At 40.6% G+C, this 13,574-nt stretch overlaps 1 pseudogene; it reads right to left on the bottom strand.

The window, feature by feature from the left end:
- Positions 1-2: 2 nt before the first annotated feature.
- On the bottom strand, positions 3-523 carry LOC147437184 (uncharacterized; annotated as a pseudogene).
- Positions 524-13,574: the final 13,051 nt, after the last annotated feature.

The following is a 13,574-nucleotide window of genomic DNA, read 5'->3' as shown; positions in this document are numbered from 1 at the left end:
ATTTATGCAGCTTTGAGCTTTACATCTGTCACAGAACTCCATGACCAGAGTCACACTTCAAAAAAATCCATTGGAGCAATGCTTCTTCTTCGGCGGTAGTGAGAGTGGTGGGGGGTCCTTTCCTTTTTGTTTGAGTCCTTCCCTCTTCCCAATTAGCAATTGCACCTCTGCTAATGCCAAATTGTATGGAACATTTGTTTAGAGAAAGTCCATGTTCTCCTGCATGGAGAGCTTTGGCCATATCTTCTGTTGTCCATGACAGCTTAGTGCGGGCTGTTGGCCTCTTTGGTGTCTTTGGAGGATCTTCTCCTACCTCTAGAAGAGGTTGAGCTGGAGTAGTAGGTGTACTTGATCTTGACTTTTGAAATATGGCTTTTGTTATGAGAGCAAGAGGAGGATTTTTGTTTGATCTTCGATGTGATCTCTTCTTAATTTGGCTGTCTTTGCTTTCAATTGGATGGTGTGGTTTTTTGATGCCAACCTTTTCTTTGTCTGGTGGAGTTGTGAAAGCTACCTTCTTCATGCATTGTTTGTTGGTGATAGGACGAGGCAATCGTGTACTCTTTGGCTACAGTCCTAGTACTCTTCTTTGTTGACTGCTTGTCTTGGCTCTTAGTTGCAGTCCAAGGACTCTTCTCTGTTGACTATTGGTCTTGGCTCTTGGTTGCAGTCTTAGTACTCTTCTTTGCCATGATTTCTAAACACATATTTGATTAAGTGAGAAATGAAGAGGGATTATTAATTGGGAAAATGCACCTATGTTAGAGTACTGAAATATTCACACATTTAATGGCTGTGGTTTTTTTAAAGTCATCAAAAGTTAATTTCGAGGTAAATATGAAATTATCAACTGGTAAACTAGAGTATTCCTAGGATGAAAAAAAGTATTAACAATAGGAATGTATACTGTCAAACCAGATATATTAGGTCATACTGTTAAATCAGATGATTTGAAATATAGACGATTGAAAGAGATTACTTATATTATCAAGGAAATTATTGAAAATCGAGAAGAAATTTTGCGTATTCCTTTACAGAGAAGCGCTTCTTTGGGACATGTTGCGTTGTCTCCGGATCTGTTGGTTGCTCTTTTTCAGGGCTTGTTGTTGGTTGCTCTTTTTCAAGGCTTGCTGGTCTTTATGTGGTTTTTGGCGTTGAAGTGCTTTGCTTGATGCCGATGAAAGGAGCCTGCTTTCTTTAGGGGGTTTTGCATGTTAGGAAATAAGACGTAGCTAAATAGATAATTGAGTAGATTACTTAATGGAGAGAGACAGATTTATATACACGAGATTATAGAGTAGAGAGAGAGAGAGAGAGTACACACGATATACGTGGTTCACCCAATGTGGGCTACGTCCACGGGAAAGCAGCCACTCAATGGCTTTAGTACTTCAAAACAAGAAGTAGTTTACAAAGGGATTATACCCTTAATGGAGCTCCTGCCTTGCTTCACTCTCACCACCTCACACTCACCTTGTTGCATCAACTTCACACTATGAAATGTGTGTAGAAATGGCCTCCTTTTATAGGCCAAAAGGGCTGCCCTCTCTTATGAGAGACAGCCATGTGTAGCCGCCCTTGTGCGAATAAGTCCAAATCGGACCCTCCAATCCGCCCATGTGTGGCCGCCCTTGAGAAGACAAGTCCGCTTTTGAATTCGGCCACCGGCCATTGAATTCGGCCACCGGCCACCGGCCATTGACTTCCGACCACCGGCCACCGGCCATTGACTTCCGACCACCGGCCATCGGCCATTGACTACCGGCCACCGGCCAACCAACCGGTTGTTTTCCGACCGCCGTCCGACCATAATATTTCGGCGAAAAAAAAGTCTCGGGGGCCTCCATCCCCGAGGCCTTTAAAGTTGCCCCTGATTCTTGTCCATGAAAATTTTGGTTTTCGGTGAGTGATTTTCCTTCACGCACGATGGCTTCTCCTCATAATGGGGGCCTTACAAATGTGCGCTTTTACCACAAAAAATTACAAGGGTAAATCAGGCTCCATACTTAACAATCTCCCACTTGGAGACTGATCTCCAAACCAAACCTGTGACTGCTTTCCATTCTGGCTTCTTATCTTTGAATGCCGATTGAAGATGAGCAAAAGCTCAACTTCTCCTTGTTGACCACCTTTGTAAACATGTCTGCAGGATTTTCACTTGTATGCACCTTTCCTAGATTTAGTTGTCCCTCTTCAAAAAGAGTGCGTATGAAGTGATATCTCACCTCAATGTGCTTTGTCCTTGAATGAAAGGCTGAGTTCTTCGCAAGATGGATAGCGCTTTGGCTATCACTGTACAAGACACAATTGTCTTGTTTGAATCCAAGCTCTTCTAAGAATCTGTGAAGCCACAGAATTTCTTTGCTTGCCTCCGTCATTGCTACATACTCTGCTTCCGTGGTAGAAAGTGAAACCACTTTCTGCAGCTTTGAAGCCCAGCTTACTGTTGTGCCTCCAATCGTGAACACATAGCCAGTAGTGCTCCTTCGAGTATCTTTGTCACCTGCAATATCTGCATCAACATACCCTTCTAGAAAAATATTAGTTCCTCCAAAATACAAAGCATTTGTTGTTGTCCCTTTTAGATACCTAAGTATCCACTTCACAGCTTGCCAATGCTCTTTACCTGGGTTGTCCATGAACCTACTCACAACTCCCACTGCATGTGCAATGTCTGGCCTTGTCCAGACCATAGCATACATTAGAGAACCTACTGCTGCAGCATATGGAACTTTAGACATATAGGCTATCTCCTCTTGTGTCTTTGGACACATATCCTTCGTTAGTTTAAAATGACCAGCCAAAGGTGTAGAAACTGGTTTTGCATTTTCCATTGCAAACCTTTCTAGTACCTTCTTGATGTAATCTTCTTGAGATAGCTTTATTGTCTTCTTCGTCCTGTCCCTTGATATTTTCATACCAAGTATTCTCTTTGCAGCACCTAAATCTTTCATTGAAAAAGATTTGGACAGCTCCTCTTTTAGGTCTCTGATGTCCTGCATGTTAGCACTTGCAATCAACATGTCATCAACATACAACATTAGGATGATGAATTTCCCATCTCCCAAATTCTTCGTGTAGACGTAGTGATCCGAGTTGCATCTTGTGAATCCATGATCCAACATCCATCGATCAAACTTCAAGTACCATTGTCTTGATGCTTGCTTTAAACTATACAAGCTCTTCTTTAATCTGCAAACCATTTTCTCCTTACCTTTTACTTCATACCCCTTTGGTTGAAGCATGTAGATTTCTTCCTCTAAGTCACCGTGAGGGAATGCCGTATTTACATCCATTTGCTCGAGATTTAGATCATGAGCAGCCACAAGGCTTAAGACAAGCCTAATTGAGTTCATTTTTACAACAAGAGAAAATATTTCATTGAAGTCAATACCTTTCTTTTGAGAAAAACCTTTTACCACAAGCCTAGACTTGTACCTTTTCTTCCCACCTTCTTCTTCCTTTAGCTTGTACACCCATTTGTTTTGAAGTGCCCGCTTACCTTTAGGCAACTCAACCAACTCCCATGTTTGGTTGCGATGTAGTGAGTCCATCTCCACTTGCATGCTCTTCGTCCATTCTTCTTTGGATTCATGTTGCATAGCTTCTTCATATGATTCCGGCTCTCCAGAATCTGAGATCAAGAGATGGTTGAAGGAAGGAACAATCCTTTCTGGAGGTCTACTTGCTCTTGTAGATCTTCGGGGAATAGGTTGAGGCTCCTCATTTGGTTGACGTTGTTGCACATTGTCACCGTTTGCAGTCCTTGAGTCTTCACCGTCCTCAAGCTCCATGTACTCATCACCTGTTTCTTTTGTTTGTTTTCTTTCCAAGTAATCTTTGTACATATTTTGTTCGTTAAAAATTACATCCCTACTCCTTAAGATTTTACCATCTTCACGATTCCATAGGCGATACCCAAAGTCTCCTTCTCCATAGCCAATGAAGAAACACTTTTTGGACTTTGCATCTAACTTTGATCTTAGGCTTCTATCTATGTGCATGAAAGCCTCACACCCAAACACTTTGAGAAATGCATAATTCACCGGTTTACCTGTCCATGCCTCTTCTGGAACTTCCCTATCCAATGCCGTTGAGGGTGACCGATTGATTAAGTACACATACGTACTTACAGCTTCCGCTCAAAGCTCAAGTGGTAGGCCTGCATGTAGCCACATGCTTCGTGCTCGTTCCATGATTGTCCTGTTCATCCTTTCCGAAATCCCACTTTCCGACCGCCGTCCGGCCATAATATTCCGACGAAAAAGAATATTCCGGCGAAAAAAAAGTCCCTGAGGCCTTTAAAGTTGCCCCTGATTCTTGTACATGAAAATTTTGGTTTTCGGTGAGTGATTTTCCTTCACGCACGATGGCTTCTCCTCATAATGGGGGCCTTACAAATGTGCGCTTTTACCACAGAAAATTACAAGGGTAAATCAGGCTCCATACTTAACATTGCAATGGTAAATGGCTTGTACATGTACTCTTCCGCAGCAACACCCTCGACCACCGTGCTTATGTATTAAAACAGATGTGCAAAGTAGACCTTCCAACTGTGGGTGTCTTTCAACTAGGCAAGCTTTACACTCGCAGGGAGCTACAGATGCCATTGAGGAGGATTTGCATAATGGGATAGTGAGGCTGTAAACTGTGAATCTTGTTTGCAGCGTAGGGATGAGAGTGTGTGTGCAACATTGAACTTTGCTCTGGTTAAGTGATATATGCTCTGTTCATACTGGTCATGTATGCTTGCTTATGGCTGGGAAACTGGAATCTAGTAGGGATAGTGTTTTACTGTTTCTTTTATGCTGGTCTGAGTCATGGTCAGGTTCTGTTTTGTTGTTAAAGGCTCTGCTTGAGGCTGGCATAAAATTCTCATGTTGATTCATGATTCTTAAAAATAAATGCATCGTTCATTATTGCTGAGATGGGGGTGTGTTGTCCTTGAGCAGGTGGCGAGTCACTTGGAGATGCGGAATGTAGGATTTAAGGCTGTGGAGTGCACCAGTTATGAGGCGTACGCGCGTAAAGAGGAGCACAGTGTGTATCGAAAGTTGGAAACGTGGCCTTGAGTTGTAATTCTTCAGCATTTTCAATTTTTTAACGAGCCAGTTGTAAATTTTGCCTCTCTTTAGGCCCTTATTTTAATACTCATTGGGTCATTTATGTCTCTAACTTTTGTCTCTCTTCTAGTGCCTTGTTACTTACTGGCTCCTCTACCCTAATGGCAAGCCTCGTGATTTTATCACTTTTTACTATTAGAGGTTATTTTGCATTTTATCAGTTTTTACTATTAGAGGCTATTTTGCAGGCCTCCTGATTTTATCACTTGTTAGACTACATAAGTAGTCCTTAGTAAAGGGTGGATGCATCTCTCAACCATTGGATAAATCTTCTGGATTAGTGCCACATGGCAAGCTAATGATAATAATTGGCTTTCTAAAAGAAACTTTAGAGGAAAGTTGGGTTAGGCATACTTTCAATGTTTTCAGTGATGATGCAGACTTACCTTAAATGTTATTTCTGTTTTAAAATAGTAAATGAATCTTTTTATTTCACCTTGCATTTCACATCCTGACATGTCTTGACTTCTCTTGCATTCTATTCCCTACTCGCTCCGCTCACTTTTTATTCATTCATTATCAAGATGCTTCCATTCTCAAGGGCATCTTTGCCCTTAGCCTTAGAGAAAGGCTCCCTATTCAAAAAGATATCCGCACACGAGAGTCGAGTCCAACCCCCTTGAACTTTGACCGTCTCGACGTTATCGTAGCCAACTCCAACACTCAGCTTTCTGACAAAGCCGTCAATCTAAGGTTAAAGAAATAAAACATCCCCCCCCCCCCCCCCCCCCCCCCCCCAGGCCCCCCCCACCCCGCGCGCGCCCTTCTACCTGTTTACTTGCAGCTGATCGGCTCGCGCTGTCCTACTCGTGGTTGGCTCAAGGATTGTCACTAATTCCTCTCCATGCATGCTACCAACCTGAAGCACTTTCTGCGTTCTCTCAAACGCATGCTGCAATCAGCCTCCTACTCACAAATTTCATGAGGAGAATCTGTGTTGATTCTCCTCTTCTTTTCTTTTACGAAAGTTGTAGCACCTAGTGTTTTAGAATGTTAAAGTGAAGCTGCACCTTGTATAATTTTAGTAAATTCTATAAATACATACACACACAGACAAACAGAGAGAGACACACACACACATTTATATACATACATACATGATATATATATATATATATATATTGATGAGTTTTTTTTGTCTGCTAAAGGCCTTAGTATCCATATGGGTGAAGGTCGTCCAAATTTGCTTGCTTGACATGTTCCCTTTAAAAATTGAAGAGAAAGAAACACTTCCTTTCAAACGCTATTTCCCAAAGATGCTTTCTTTTTTTTTTGGCATGCTGAAAGAGACTTTAAAGAACAAAGGATTAAAGAATATTCATAGGAGTTTGCTCCATAGTCTTTTTCAAAACAAAAGATTAAAGAGTATCCAGTAGGTCTTCACAATTTTTGGTTTGAGACTTATTAAGAGGAATCTTTTGTTTGAGAGCAAAAAGGGACAGCGGGGCACGTGGGGCAGGGGGGAGAGAGAGAGGCCATGTGTTGAGGTGAAGGAGAGAGAAGGAAATAGACGATCATTTATGTGCTGTCGAGCAGGGCTTTGTGTGTGCACGTTTGTGTGTTAACTCTGAGCATTGGCAGACTAAGGCTGAATGAGTTTTTCTTCATCTAGGGCAGTGCATCCTAGGTTACAGAGCAAGGTGATGATTCGAGCTCGTAGGTTTGTGCATCTTGCAAATTGTAGCCGACAAGGTGAGCTTGCGAAGGTAGGGACATCATCTATTGGTATTGCGCTTGATATTATCCATGTGTTCTGCTTTACATTTAGTATTGCATGTGATGTCCATATTTGCGATGTGTCAATAACTTCACTCAAAAACACAACATTCAATAGTGGAGCCGATCCAACGACATTGCACAAAATTGTTGATAGAAGTGGTCACCTATTTTTTTACTTGGGCGACAACCGACACTCACACAAATGCAAGCCTCGTACCTGGGACAAAAATGAACAGAATCATTGAAAGCTTTGATTCTCCAGCAACCGAATGAGCTCCCTATCTCCATCGTGGGGCAATTTGCTTGCTTAGGTGATAGAACCATCCGAGAAATAGGTGCAATAACAGCAAAAATTAAAATTAAAAAAAAAAATACACCCCACAACTCCCTTCAACATAAACATTGAACAAGCCTCCCCACCAAAAAAAGCTATATAACAATACATAGAAACAGCGAATGATGTTCCTATATGTCGATGTTATAAATGTGGACATTTAATGTTTTTTTCGCAATTAGCTCAAAAAGGGCGTTAGGTCGGCACTTGGGAGGTCTAGAAACAATGAGATACACGAAAACTATGTTTGCACTTCATGCGGCCATAAAAGGCAAGAACATGGTGCAGTGCTCACCCAATTGAATTCCATAGGATTTAACCTCCCCTTGGCTACAGTAGAGAAGCTAAATCATTTAGAAAGCCACCTTGTAAGTCCTAGGCTACCTTTTGCCAAAATTAGGGAGCTTACATACGATGGTCAATTTGGGTTGCGAGGTAGCGTTGTTAATGTTTTGGCATCCTTGGGAAAAACACAACAAATATTGCCAAGGTTTATTCATGATGAAGCTTCGATACTAGTGGGTATTAAGCGTCGTCTATAGTACAATCATTGCTACCTTTCTGGGATTGTTCGACCATTGCTTACAATGAAAGCCACTGCTCAACTATTGCAAACATCTTTATACAAGAACGAAAAAATTACTCTGAACAGCGAGTGGCTAAGCCATTTCCATAGTCTTCATTGTCCTTTGCCTGATGATTTTGCTGACAGCAATCAACAATCAGAAAAAGATGATCTAGCTACAGATGTCATGCTCCATGAAATTGAGTCATCACAACAAGTACTGGATCACAACGACAAAATCTTCTTTGTAGATCCTGCTGAGGGAAATAGTCCTTTGAATATTTACAAAGATGAATACTGTGAAGAACTTAGTTTCGCTACTATTTTCTATGGTGAGCCCCGTAAATACCATACACTTGCTAAGCATAAATATCAACATGTGGCTCAATGGGAGCTTATGCACAGTGATAGAAGGTTCTCGCTAAATTTAGAGAATCTTTTTTTCAAAACAGTCAAAGTAATGCCTCAAAAAATCATGGGGTCCATTCGGATCCGTATGCGCAAAGGCAAGCTAAACCACAATACACTAGTGGCCGCACAAGTTGTTGGAGATACTAACATTGAGAAGGTCTTGTCTTCCCAACTTGGATATCGTGACTTCGAGGCATTAGGAACATCAACTGACAACAAGGAAAAACTTAAAAAAATTGCCTTCGCTATGATTAGACAACTTGGACCACCAACATTCTCCATCACATTTTCTGCGGCTGAGAAACGTTGGAAGCCTTTGATTAGAGCACTTACTAAGCTCAACCCCATCATACGTGCAAGCACACAAACAAAAGCGTCATATATACGAGATTTGCTCCGAGCCGACCCTGTAAACAACAGCCCGCTTTTACTTGAACTGGTTTAACGGGATGAAAAAATTGCTAGCCAAGGATATAACCATATTAGGAAAACTCAAAGATTACTTTTTCATAACCGAGTTTCAGAGCCGAGGTAGCCAACATGATCATGGGCTGCTATGGATAGAAAATGCTCCTATCTATGGGAAAGATCCCAATGAAGATGTTGTGGATTTCATTGATAAGTACATAACAACTGACTCCATGCTTCTTCCTATAGATTTACAAGAAATTCAAACACACAAGCATAGGAAGCCTTGCTTTAGAAAACGCAAGGGAACTGCTTTGACTTTCCTCGCTACCCGATGCCTTTCACTATGATTTTAGAACCCTGCCGTTCTCCACATAACAATATCCAATATAAAATAAAGAAACACAAACAAATGAAAGATAATCTACTACTACTAGATTACAAAGCAAATATTACATTCGAACAGTGGCTCCTATCTATGGACCTTCGATTTGAGGATTACATCGAAGCTATATCATCCACAATCTCATGCCCAACACTTTTGTTGAAAAGAAATATCAAAGATATTTACACAAATAATTTCAATCCAACCATTTCAAAGCTATGGGATGCGATTCAAATATACATTACATTTTAAATGCACATGGAGCACTACCTATTGCACCTCGTATATAACAAAATTTGATAACACACTAATCAAAGCAATCAAAAAACAATTTAACTCTTGCATTGAAAACAATGCAACTACATTTGATAGACTTTGAAAAATAGGAAACACAATACTAAACACACAACAAATAAGCTCACAACAAGCAGTATATATTGTACTTTCCCTACCTCTCTACAGTGCAACTCGAGAATTTATGTTCATAAACACAAACCCTCCCCACGAGAGAACAATGCTTCTTAAGCGAAAACACCTCTTACAAAACATAGACCCGACTAGCACAGGAATCTTTTACAAGACAAGCATAGACAAATACTGTACACGACCTGCCCAGCTCGATGCCATATCATTGGTAGAATTTGCCTCCACATACAATACAACAAGCAACACATACAAAAAACGTACCAAACCAAAAATTATACGATATGTCAAATATAATGCCGCAAAGAATCCAGATAATTATTATAGAGAACAATGCCTTCTATTTCTACCATGGATAAATAATGAAACTCAACATCTAACAGATGGACTCACATGGAAAGATGTATCCAATCAAAATAAACCTATCATTGATACAAATGAATCTAATTATAACAAAACCACAATACTGAAAGACAACCTTAACACCAACCCATTAGGCACCAGTTCACCTTCGACATCTACAACACTATCTAATATTTCCTCCCATATTCGTGTTGACATCACACAAGACCTAAATATCCAACACCACCAGCTGCATACACACACTATACCAACCATAAAAATACTACTACAGCCAAACGATACGTATTACAAGAGCATTCTACTGCTTAACACCCAGCAAAGGCTAATATTAGATGATATTATGCTTAAAAAACGTATATTTTCCACCGAACCAATCCATATTTTCCTGACTGGAGGTGCAGGCACAGGAAAAACTTTCACCCTCCTTTTGATTGTCCAACGACTTCTACGCTTCTATAACCACAAATCACATTCCAGTCCAACAACAACAAAAGCTTTGCTAATGGCATACACGGGCAAGGTTTCTTTCAACATTGGTGGAACCACTATTCACTCGGCCCTCCACTTGCCACTGCTCACATCATCTAACACATCCCTATCGCCTAAGAAGTTGAATGAGTTGCGGTTGCTTTATCGAGACCTGCAGCTAGCCGTTTTCAATGAAGTCTCCTTGATTGCAACCAACGTCTTCGCTATGCCAGACTCTCGCTTGCGTGCAATTAAAAACAACTACGACCTCCCATTCGGTGGTGTTGATGTTATCTTGTGCGGCGATCTTTGCCAAGCTAGTCCAGGACGCAACTCTTGGATTTTCTCCAAAATACCTCAATTGCTCGAAGCTATCTCACCCTCTTTCTGGCATGACGGCATAAAGTGCTATGAGTTAACAAGCACCATGAGACAAACTAACAAGACATTCATCGACATACTCAACAGGATACGCGTTTCAAAATACACCATCGAAGACATTTCGTACCTCAATACACATTACATGCGCACAGTACCTCATCCAGCCATGGTCTCCCACCTTTATTATGCAAACAAAGATAAAGACCTACACAACCAACATATTTTCAACACTACCATAGGGACACCACTATTTATTGAAGCACAAGACACAAGAGCAAAAAATTGCAGCAAAACTATTCAAATACCGATAGATCCAAAATTGACAGCAGGTCTTCACAAAAAAACTTCACTTAAAACCAGACCTAATTGTAGAACTTTGTCCTGGAAACATTGACATTCTAGATGGCCTAGTCAATGGAGCCGACAGTATATTCAAAGCAGTAACACAAAACTCCACGACACAAACCATCTAGATTCATTTCAAACCACTAAAGTAGGCCAAAAAACTAGATATGAAAACCAACAACTATACATTACATCAATAGATAGACAATGGACACCAATCCAAAGAATAACACGTGAGCTTCAGATAGGAAAAAACTTCCTAAACACTATTATTAGAACACAATTCCCAATTAAACCTAAAGCTGCTAGGACCATACACCGTGCACAAGGCTTGACACTAGACACCTCGACTTTCGATTTGACCAGCATTCGAAGTGACGGTCTTGTGTACACTGTCCTCTCTCGCATAAGAGATCCCAACAACCTTTACCTCCTAACAGAATTAACTTCCACCCATATTAAAGTAGACCAAACAGTTCTAAATGAGCTACACCGCCTCAAAAAACATGCGACTTGGCAACATTCACAGCTTGACCTCCACTCTTTGCCCGACAATCACTTGATAATACAATGTCTTAACGTTGTCTCCCGTAAGAAACACTACAACAATCTTATCCATGATAATAACTTAATGGCTTCCCACATTCTTTGTCTCCAAGAAACAAAGCTACAACATGGTAACACAGTGGCCATACGCGATTACACACACACTCAAACAACTGGCCCCATGGGAGTATCCCTCTTCACATCAAAGAAAAACATACATCTACAACACCACAACACCACAACACCATTTCCACGGATGAAATAGAATGCATTAAAGCACTCCTCAGTACACCACATGGTCCACCAATAAGCCTGATAACATAATACCGCAGACCCTCAACTCCACTTCCCTTGCTCCTGCAAACATTGACCACACTACTCACGCCTCGCCTCCAACACACCCCTACCATTTTACTCGGTGACTTAACATCAATGCTAAATACCAAACCCCTGAATACCTTGCTATTTCTAACCTTCTCTCCACACACAACATGACACAACATATAACCCACAGCACAAAAATCTACAATTCAACTTTGGACCATATTTGGACTACAAATTCCTTCAATAACATAACAACAGGCACTAACTTCTCATTTTGGTCAGACCACTCCATCATTTACTTAGTGCTTCCACTAAACTCCAAAAACACATTCACAAATCCTTCCATTGGCAGGCCCTCGTGATTCCTCACCTTGTTTAAAGAATATTTGATTACCTCAGTAAACAATTTGTAATGGCAATGATGAGTTTGTTAGCATAGGTCTTCAGTACCTCTAGTGGGACCCTATTCAAGACTAGGTATGCTGTGATGTGACATTGGCGATGATGTCACTAGTTTCTAGAGCTACAATACTTCTAGTGGGACCCTATTCAAGACTAGGTATGCTCCGATTTGACATTGGAAATGATGTCACTAGTTTCTACCTAGGGTTCTATAAGGACCAAGACTAGAAAAATACATTTTTTCTAACCGAAGAAAATAAGGGCAAACTTGAAATTCTACCGGTTTTTAGGTCAAAATTTGAAGCTTTAGCCGGTATTTACACTAAAACTTGTGTAAATTTTCCGGTTTTCTTCAAGGCAAGCTCAAAATCTAACCGGGATTTTGTGATTTTAGCCATTTAAAATACATTGTACCCCGATTTTTTTCTAACACTGATAAGGACCTCTTCCATTCTTTCTTTTATCATATCCATCACTCATCATTCTCCTTATTTTTCTGTATCCTTTGTATCAATTCTATTATGCTAATTTGGAGATTTATTTCATCTTGTGTCGTTTCAATTGTCTCTCATATTTCTTGCATGGTATCATCTTTACCATATGCTATTTATCTATTATGCAATCTTTTGCAAACAAATAGTCCTTATTATTTACACATATTTTTGTATTCTAAGAATTCCTACTACTAATATAGATTTGTTAATCCATAGAGAGAATCCCTTTTGAGGGATCACTTTTATTTATCTCTTTAAGAGCTTTGCCCACACTATAGAAGCAACCAAGTAGAGAGAGGTCTCCCTCCTTGCTAGCGGCTCCTCCATCTTCTCCTCCTTGCAAGTCACACCTTCATCCCATCTCTTGAGCCCTACCAATAGCAAGTGTGTAATAGTTTTGAGTGATTCTTATTCGATGAATTGAAGGATTGAAGACTTCTAGGTGGGACATGCTTTTTGGCTTTCTCATTGTTTTTCATACAATGCATAACGTCATGAGCTTCTGCTCAAGATGCACCGCATACCTAGCTAGGTATGATCGGGCCGGCGGTCCCCCGCCCCCAATTGTACCTAGCTAGGTATGCGACACCTCCCTCAATGAAGCTCATGATGTTGAGATAAGTCACAATGTGGGAAATATTGTGAGAATTTGTTCAAAACTTCTTGGGTTAGCTAGTGTGCATGAGCAGCCAAAACATAACATGCACAGCCAAAACATAAGAGTCTTGAAACAACTCAATTAGGAAATCGTCTCTGGCTTTTTGAAGGTAGCCCATTGCACTCTCTATCTAGTAGAAGGAAAGGCAAGTATGCTTGCAGATATCGCAAACCGCCCTTTATAAGGAGATCTTTGGAATTGTGAGGGAAACATGCTTCTTGGAGC

Source organism: Adiantum capillus-veneris, chromosome 17 (genome assembly GCF_014529385.1).
Source record: "Adiantum capillus-veneris isolate H3 chromosome 17, ASM1452938v2, whole genome shotgun sequence".
Classification (NCBI taxonomy): Eukaryota; Viridiplantae; Streptophyta; class Polypodiopsida; order Polypodiales; family Pteridaceae; genus Adiantum; species Adiantum capillus-veneris.
The sequence above is the reverse complement of the archived record's forward strand: the minus strand, read 5'-3'. Positions and strand labels throughout refer to the sequence as shown.